A 10,134-nucleotide genomic window follows, 5' to 3' on the forward strand; every position below is an offset into this window, starting at 1 on the left:
CACTCCCTCACTCCCTCACTCCCTCACTCCCTCACTCCCTCACTCCCTCACTCCCTCACTCTCTCACTCCCTCACTCTCTCACTCCCTCACTCTGTGTAGATTTTTATTAGGGCAATCTTACCTCATCCTGCAGCATATTTCGTTGCCACAGGAGGTGGTTATGACAAATTAGAAGTCTACAAATGTTCTGATGGTGTAAAGACCCCAGCTGTCACCAGGGAGATGCTGATCAGGTTTCCAAACGGCACGATCTCCTGGCACCACCAACAGATCCATATGGTCATCCAACTGCTGTGTCTAAATTCACACACACACACACACACGCGCGCGCACACACACACACCACACACACACACACACACACACACACACACACACATATGCCTGTGCACATGCACATTTTCATTTCAAGTTTACAAGTTTACCAAGTTATCAAACAGAAACAAACCAATAGTTCAGTAACTGAATTTTGTTTTTGTTTGGTGTAAATAAAACAGATGAACTAATGCTCTCACAGGAATCATGACAGGAAAAAGAGCCTCAATGAGTGTGTATGTGTGTGTGTGACACACACACTCACACACACACACACAGATAGCTCCATCAGTTCAACCTCCACCTTTGGCTCATATCAACCCCCCTGGTCTCCTGCTGTGGACATGGCGGTTGGGTCTCCAGTGCTGTCCGCTCATACCTCCTTCCCGGCCCGTCCGCATATCGAGGGGCTGAGTCTGCCGGCATGACGGCTCTGCACAGTAAAAGCAGAGAGGCCTGGCGTAATGGCGGCCCTGCTGTAACCCGCTGCAGTGGCTGGCCCACGAGTTTGATGACTCTCACCTCTCCCAACTCCAGCACAGAGGGCTGACCAAGGACAACGCGTTCATTCTGTCTGGATGGGGTTGAGAGGAAGTACTGCTGCTAATTGAAGAGGCCACACAGACCTCCCGGCTTCTCTCTGTAGTGTGAGGTAAGTTTAGGTATGAAGAAAAGCATTTCGTTAAGCTAACCTGTTTACGTATACCCTGTCACCCTGAATCCTGACACATTACTTTTCATCACCAGGACCTTGTGCATTGCTGAATGACATTTGGAAACACTTACTACGAGTGTATGCATATGCACTTCTAGAATATGGCTGTCTGGGTGTTACCGTGTTGGCTGATCTCACGTCTTTTTGTTTACATCCCATCACCAGCAGGGAAAGGCACCAAACCGGAACCAGCAGCCTCCGAGCGATGATGAGACAGCCAAGCTGGAAGAGAGAGGATCCGTGACGGCCGAGCCGAGCCAGGGCCCTGGTCCTGCCAAGATCTCCCAGAATCCCCGGCTGCAACGCAACTCAGGCTTGAGCCGCAGTACACGGTCTTTCGCTGTTGGGTTTTCTTAACATCAATACTCAGAAAGGATGCCGCCATAGTCCTCTAATAGAATATGTCATGCTCTGTGTATGGGTGTGAATTTAGTAGGCTTAGATTACTCTGACATCTGTTAAGCTTAATGTTTCTGTTTGTTTTTCTGTTTCAGCTCAGTTTGTGTTATCATTGCCATAACAGTAGTAGTAGGAGTGGTCAGAGCAGTAAAACTAGTATTATAACATTTCTTAATGTTGAACAGCATGTAACATTTTTTCAAATGATCTGGGTCTTGAGCACCAGCCAGTCCTGACCTGGAGAAAGTTTTCTGCGTTTCAGAGTTCCAGCTCTACTGGTCTATAATTAACTAGTGTTGGCTGCTGATGTCATGGGCCCAGCGTGGAAGTGGAGATCAGGTCTGCCAAGACACCTGTTGTTGTGAGGAGAGGCATCTGACATCATTACCAACCCAGCCAGATCACCACGGTTCCCCCGCCGGGGTGCGAACTGTCCCAAGCCCAATTCCCAATCCATGTGCTCCGACGCTAGTCCGGCCAAGGGAACACATGGTAATATGACTGCTTATCCTTTTGCGTATATTTAATATTTTATACATTTTTTGTATGACTGCTCCTGCAGTGTTGAGATATGCAAACTTTGAAACTACCTGCCGTATACACTCATATGAGCACGTAATGACTCCTGTTATGACCCTATCCTTCTATCCTCATGTAGTGTATACTCCATCCTCCTTAGATTATATATCATTTACTATGATCGTCTACTGCTATAATCATGTGGTGTATACTCCATTCTCCTAAGATTATATATCATTTACTATGATCGTCTATTGCTATAATCATGTGGTGTATACATTTACATTTACATTTACGGCATTTAGCAGACGCTCTTATCCAGAACGACTTACAAAGTGCTTTGCATCTGATCACAGAATTCATCCTAGGAAATAGTACGGATAGGCCAGAATTCAAGATACCATTGAGTCAGACTACTACTAAACTACAGGAGTCAATGTCATTACCTAGTGTTCTGCAAGTTAGACTTTTGCCAAGAAGCACAAATAACCATAGACAGACATACAATTTAAGAACAACAGCAAGTGGTATCAGCTGAGTTAGTGCTCTGGTAAGAACTCAACAAATAGGTGAGTCTTCAGTCTACGCTTGAAGATAGCAATAGACTCTGCAGTCCTTGCAGGTAATGGAAGATTGTTCCACCATCTTGGAGCCAGGACGGAGAATAGTCTGGAGCTTTGTCTTCCATGAGACTTTATGGAACTTAATGGAAGACTGCTGTAATCATGAGGTGTATACTGCTATGATTATGTATCGCATACTCCTATGATCATATACTCCTACAATCATGTGGAGTATATTGCTATAACCATGTGGTGTATGTTGCTCTTCTCGTCCACAGCTCTTCTCTTCCACAGCTCTTCATGTCCACATCTCTTCTCTTCCACATCTCTTCTCAACCACAGCTCTTCTCTTCCACAGCTCTTCATGTTCACAGCTCTTCTCTTCCACAGCTCTTCTCTTCCACAGCTCTTCTTGTCCATATCTCTTCTCTTCCACAGCTCTTCATGTTCATATCTCTTCTCTTCCACAGCTGTTCTCGTCCACAGCTCTTCTCATCCACAGCTCTTCTCTTCCACAGCTCTTCTCTTCCACAGCTCTTCATGTCCACATCTATTCTCTTCCACATCCATGAGACTTTATGGAACTTAATGGAAGACTGCTGTAATCATGAGGTGTATACTGCTATGATTATGTATCACATACTCCTATGATCATATACTCCTACAATCATGTGGAGTATATTGCTATAACCATGTGGTGTATGTTGCTCTTCTCGTCCACAGCTCTTCTCTTCCACAGCTCTTCATGTCCACAGCTCTTCATGTCCACATCTCTTCTCTTCCACATCTCTTCTCAACCACAGATCTTCTCTTCCACAGCTCTTCATGTTCACAGCTCTTCACTTCCACAGCTCTTCTCTTCCACAGCTCTTCTCGTCCACATCTCTTCTCTTCCACAGCTCTTCATGTTCATATCTCTTCTCTTCCACAGCTGTTCTCGTCCACATCTCTTCTCTTCCACAGCTCTTCATGTTCACAGCTCTTCTCTTCCACAGCTCTTCTCAACAACAGCTCTTCTCTTCCACAGCTCTTCATGTCCACAGCTCTTCTCAACCACAGCTCTTCTCAACCACAGCTCTTCTCTTCCACAGCTTTTCTCGTCCACATCTATTCTCTTCCACAGCTCTTCTCTTCCACATCTCTTCTCTTCCACAGCTCTTCTCAACCACAGCTCTTCTCTTCCACAGCTCTTCATCTGCACAATAAATCACCAATAAATCATTCTCTTCACTTCTCTTCACTTATCGTCACCTGCAGGTCATATTGTGAAGCACTGATCTAGGCCTAAAGCTTCAATTTTCACGTTCTTGGTTTTGGAGGGGCTAGACACATGTCTACAGAAAGTCCTTTCTCATCCTAAAAAGTCTTATCTTGTCCTAGAAAGTCTCATCATAGCTGTTTAAGCCCAATTAAAATGTTCACAATCACTACTCATCTGAATCCATCACCTTGAGTCTGAGCTGAATGTCCTGCAACAGTGAAACCTCTTTCCTGCAGAGCTTTGGCATTTCAGCTCAGCTGTGTTGTTGCTGATGATGATAATGATGATGAAGAACCCTGCCCTAGTGGCTTTAGTGTGTGCGTTGAGTCTGTGTCACATACCATGAGCTCGTCATGAGGCTACATGCTGACAGGAGACATTGGCATGATGAACCTCGGACACCTGGCACTGTCCACAACACCTTGATTAGTCTGTCAGAAGAACATTCACCTAACCTTCACGAGCGCCTCCATCGTCCGTCTGTCAAATCTACCCCTGCAGGAAGACACCACAGCAACGAGAAGAAAGGGGGTAACTAGTTAAGTACCTGAAAGAGTGTAGTTCAACACTAATGTGCAAATGGTCAGAGGTCTGAGTAGTAATACCCTAACCCGATTACCATGGGGCCTAAAATACAAGATTCTCTAAAGAAGCCCTTTCAGCTCTGTTGTCCAGGACTAATTAAATGTACTTGTTTTTTTTATGTTGACAAATATCATAATCGCTTTTTCAGTGCATCTGTGTGAAATGTCCCTGTTTATTATTTTTATACAAGTACCCTTCTTGCATTCTTCTGTAAATAATTAAATCAGTGTCATGTTCCCAACTCAGTGTGAATTAGTGAAGTTGTTATTAAGTCGCTATGCGTTTGTAATTGGTGCTAAGGGGAGACACTCTAATGAAAGGAGAAGTGTGTTGCCTTAGTGGCTAAATCACTCTGAGGATTACATCTGCCAAGGAGGCGTGGTCTGTCTCTCATGGAGACCCCCCACTCCCAGCCCAACACGCCTCTCACTGGGTCAATCTGCCATTGTAGTCCCACGCCAACAAAATACTGATTAATATTTCACACTTAGCCTAAAAAGAAACTTGTTTATTTCCTTTAATAAGATAAGTAAAACAAAGTAAAACAAAACAAACAAATAAATAAACTCTATCTATCTATCTATCTATCTATCTATCTATCTATCTATCTATCTATCTATCTATCTATATATATATATATATATATATATATATATATATATATATATATATATATATATTGCCCATTTCTTTAGTTAGTTTTTTTTTTTTTTACTGCATGCATATTAGCTCACACAGTGCTGAGACAGTGCTTAAAGTATAGTTCAATTGTATTTTATATTGCCGTATGGTATTTAACAGTCCTTACGGTACAGCGTGATGTAGGATGTTGTTGATACCTGCCTTGTTGGTCTCCCTGATCCTCTAACACCAGCTGTTGCCTTTCACATCACACAGTAGGATGGGAAGAAACTTCAACAGGACCTGCGTTCCTCTGCAGACGGAGAGCAGGAAGGCTCGGCTACCGGCTTCCGTATCGTGGGCCGCACCATCGGGCCCAGACCGAGCACTCATGCAGGCCAATTGGATGAAGGAAACCCCAGGGCAGCTAGTGAGGGCTTCTCTGTGGCGGGGCTAAAAGATGGGGGTGAATATGTGCATTTCAAGGCCTGATCTGGGATCAGGAGCTGCTATAACCAAGATGTAGGAAATGCTGCAAGCACATCTGGACTGCATTGTGTTGGCTGCTGGTCCCCAGTGGTGCATCTCCAGCAGTGGAGCATGGGAGAAAGCCAAGGCTGCATGCTCCGTGGTGGGGCTGGTCCATCACTCCAGCCCCTGGCTTGACAGGCCTCAGTTCGGGACATGCTGAGCAAGGTATTCAGTATCAGCCTAATGGAATATTCACCCACATCACCTGTCCAAGAGTGTTTTCCTGACCGACAAACACAAACATCCATGCACAGAGTGCACACCCACACACACACACACACACACACACACACACACACACACACACACACACACAGACACACAGACACACAGACACACACACACACACACACACACACACACACACACACACACACACACACACACACACACAAATCTAGTTCAGGCAGTCACCTCACAGCAGGCCTGTTTTAAACAACATCATCTTAATAATAATTAACACTACTACTACTACTACTACTACTACAACTAATAATAATAATGATAATAATAATAATAATAATAATAATAATAATAATAATAATAATAATAATAATAATAATAGTAATGTGTTGTTACAGGTGCTATTTGTTTTGTTGGATAAAACCTATTATTTCAATTCTGTTCAGACATCTGTTCAGAAATTCAGATGTCACTTGAGTAAAGGCAAAAAACAATGTGAAGTCAACACATCCACTCCTCCCTTCTCCTCTCCTCCCCTCTCCTCTCCTCCCCTCTCCTCCCTTCTTTTCTCTTCTCATGTTTGTCAGTATCTGTTATGTTCCAAAAGGTCACATCTTTTTCCTCATCATTTACCCATAATGCAGTGAGGTGTCACACAGCCAGCTCCGATGGCCAGGGCGACATGTGCTCGCTAATCAGGCCGGTGCATTAGTGTCAGTTCTAATGACCCGTTTGCTCTAGGCCACACCAAAGGCATCTCAGGAGATTTACTGCGTCCCCAAAGGTCCTTGCTAATGGGCACCTGGGAACCAACACCCACCAGGCTACTGGTCCCCTGTGCTGGGCTCTCCTGTGTGTGAGGACTTTAGACATGAACGCGTTGTAGGTGTCTGGGTTTGTATTTACTTATTTAGTTAGTCTGTTTGTTTGTTTGTTTGTTTGTTTGTTTGAGTGTTCTACCAATGCTGTCTCACTTTGGTGAAGGTTGAGTGAAACTGGTAACGATAAAGAATAGTCACAGGTCAAGTATTGATTTGGTTCAGAGGTCTTCCCTGGGGCCACCGCTGCCTTCATTACGCCTGTGTTATAAAGTCATCATGAACCTGGAGTTGACAGGCACGCAGCAGCCATGACAGGTGCAATATCAAGGCAATGAAGGGCTAATAATAGATTATCAATAACATTCATGATGTGGTTACAATCACAGTGTGATTGAATTATTAAAAAACTGACTTCTGCATGCACACACACACACACACACACACACACACAAACACACTCACTTACACACACAGGCATGCGTGAACTTTCTCTTTAGATTAAGTAAGAGGAAGCAAACATAAAACATGCACACGTGCACAAAAAGATGAGCTTTGGCTGGGAATAAGTTATATTACAGTAACCTTTATCCAGCCGCTGATAACTCACGGCCCGCCACGGCGCCCCCGCCTGTGTGCTGCTGGTTAGCTTGTTAGCTCTTCCATACCACAGCAGCCTCTAGCCGGGGAGCTGTATCCATCATGCGGCTAAAGAGGACAAACTGAGAGATCGATCTAAATATAACCTTTCCTGTGGCTGATGCGTATGTTAAAGGTTGAGAGAGCCAGGCGGCAGCTCAGCCAAGCACCGTGAGCAGGGGCAAACAGTGAGCAGGGGCAAACAGTGAGCGGGGGCAAATTTTGAGCAGGGGCAAACAGTGAGGATAAACTGTGACCCAGAGCTCCTGAGTGTTGTCCTGGTTGGACTGTTCAGTATGCTGTGCTAACTGCAGTGTCTGTACTGCAGGTGCTATGCTGGTGACTGTCCTGTATTAGCAGTGCTGATCAGTACTGATGCTGCTGCTAAATCCTGATTATTCAGTAGTCTGTACGTGCTGTGCTGTGTTGGGCTCTGTTGTTTGCTGGGCATGACACTCAGTGCATTATTCCTTAGTAATCATTTAGAGGCAGACATATGCAAGATCTCCTTACAATTAGCTGTCAAATTCTCTTGGCATAAAATAATTTGTTTTATCTAAGGGGTGTTTGATTAATTTCATGATAATGTTTAAATATCTTAACTACTACTACTTGGTGGAGGTATTACACTTTGCCCTTTAGACAGCGTTTATGGATAATACGGCATTAGGGGAGTTGAGATATTTTGATTAGAACTGACTGTATCTAGAGGGCAAACATTAGTCATTCTCTCTCTCTCTCTCTCTCTCTCTCTCTCTGCCTTTCTGTCTTTCTCTCCTCCTCTTTCTGTCTCTTCCTCTCTTTCAGGGTCTCAGCAGAGGTCAGTTCACAACTGACCTTGTCACCAGGAGGTACAGGGTCCAGGGATGAGCTGGCATCTGTGTTGGAGAGGATCGAGGAATGATCCTACCTGAGCCAGCGTTCGCCGGGGCGACACCTCTGCAGGAGGGAGATCTCTAAACCCACTACTTTACTCTGAGTGCTCTCACTCTCACGTAAAGAACCAATCAAAGAACCAATCAAAGAACCAATCAAGGGTTCAATAAAAGAACCAATCAAAGAACCAATCAAAGGACCAAAAGAACCGCTATGGAAGTTCTGAACAAAGCAACAGCAGAACGACTTAAAATAATAGCACAGACACAGATGTGTATGTGGGAACATTACCAACGCTGCTAGTACAATAACAACTTTTCCTGGAGGTGTGTAGTCAGCTGTGTTTCATTTAAGATTTATAGTGACCCTAATGCTGTATTCAGATATCAATCCAGGGTTGCTAAGGGAGACCACCTTGAGGACTGAAGAGTAGCTGAGACATTTCTCTACTGCTAAATATTTAATAGGAATAATGAATTAATATATATATTTTTAAAGCTCAATTAAACTTCATTGCTTCTTTTTTATATTAAAATATATGTTAGATATAGCTACCTGGAACCTAATCATTCATTTAAAAAATGAATTCTCAATTATTATTATTACTATTATTATTTATTATTATTATTATTATTATTATTATTATTATTATTATTATTATTATTATTATTATTATTATTAATGTAGTTGTTTTTGTTGCTGTTGTCAATAATATCTATAATAATAGTAATAATATTATAGTTGTTATTATTATTTATCCCTAGCTCGCTGATACATTTATGATGCATTATTATAACTTTATTATTGCATTATTATTGCTTCCCAGCAAATGGACCAAAACTATGCTTCATTTACACTTTATGCACTTTCTCTCTAGATCAAATTTAATCAACATTCCTGTTTTACTTTCAGGAAAAAAAATACTATCCAATGTAAATCAGTCACCAATTATGTGTAATTGTTTCTTTTTTCAGTAAAATGGAAAATAAATCTAAATGTAATTATTTGCTTATTATTCTTGTAATTGTTTATTACAGAAATGCATGTGAAGTCACTCATGAGTTAAAGTCCCCTGAAAGAAATGAAATATATAACTCAAGTGTTTGAGACACGGTGTGGTGTATAATCACTTTAGACAGAAGAAAAAACCCATCAGGCTTTATTGTGCTTTAATTTGTGTGTGTGTGTGTGTGTGTGTGTGTGTGTGTGTGTGTGTGTGTGTGTGTGTGTGTGTGTGTATGTGATGAATCAACAATGTTTCTCTTTATTCCGTCTCTGACTCCCTTGTCATATGAGGATATGTATGAGACGACTGATTTTTGGGGGAACTGGTGTACTTCTAATTTATCATTCTCTACCACAGGCGTTCCATTCCCAGACTGGGAGGATTTCAAAAGCTGCTGGACACAAAGAGGATGATGGGAACTTTGCCCAGACAGTCAATCAGACGGACACCCCATAGTGACCAAACGCACTGAGGTTCTTTTCTCTCATGGTTTTAAACAAGTCTCTTATTTTTTTGTTGTATGATAAGCATGTAAATGCATTTACTTTGATTTTTTATTTCTTTGTTTTTTGTTTTATCATTTATTAGGGCTGATTTGTTGTTTAGTTGGTAACAATCAGTGTAGGACAGAGAAAACATCAAAGGCTCAGGGTAAGAGTACAGAGGGAGAGCAGCTGCTGTCTATCAGTGAGAAAGAGAGAGAGAGAGAGAGAGAGAGAGAGAGAGAGAGAGAGAAGAGAGAGAGAGAGAGAGAGAGAGAGAGAGAGAGAAAGAGAGAGAGAGAAAGAAAGAGACAGAGCAAGAAAAGGGGACAGAGAGAAAGGGAGGGAGAGTGGGAGAGACAGGGAGAGGGAGATGGAGAGAGGGAGAGTGGGAGAAAGGGAGAGAGGGAGAGAGGGATGGGGGTTGTGGAGTATCTGAGCCATGGCTCAGCTGCCCAGATGAATGAAACTGTGGGGGAGTTGAGAGAGTCAAAACTAGACAGCACGCTTCAGCATAGGGCCTCACACACACACACACACACACACACACACACACACACACACACACACACACACACACACACACACACACACATACACAGACGTTAAATCACAAGCTT

At 42.9% G+C, this 10,134-nt stretch overlaps 1 long non-coding RNA gene across 2 annotated transcripts in view; it reads left to right on the plus strand.

Moving 5' to 3' along the window:
• Positions 1-9,756, plus strand: part of LOC143473612 (uncharacterized) — an 11,438-nt gene extending 1,682 nt beyond the window's left edge. Inside the window, exons 2-6 of one of the 2 annotated variants that reach the window (XR_013120582.1) lie at positions 854-968; positions 1,197-4,311; positions 5,256-5,675; positions 7,958-8,352; positions 9,390-9,756. This is a non-coding gene — a long non-coding RNA (uncharacterized LOC143473612). Of the gene's footprint in view, positions 1-652; positions 969-1,196; positions 4,312-5,255; positions 5,676-7,957; positions 8,353-9,389 lie in introns of those variants that run through there. The other variant, XR_013120581.1, reaches the window with a different exon arrangement.
• Positions 9,757-10,134: the final 378 nt, after the last annotated feature.

Source organism: Brachyhypopomus gauderio, chromosome 13 (assembly GCF_052324685.1).
Source record: "Brachyhypopomus gauderio isolate BG-103 chromosome 13, BGAUD_0.2, whole genome shotgun sequence".
Classification (NCBI taxonomy): Eukaryota; Metazoa; Chordata; class Actinopteri; order Gymnotiformes; family Hypopomidae; genus Brachyhypopomus; species Brachyhypopomus gauderio.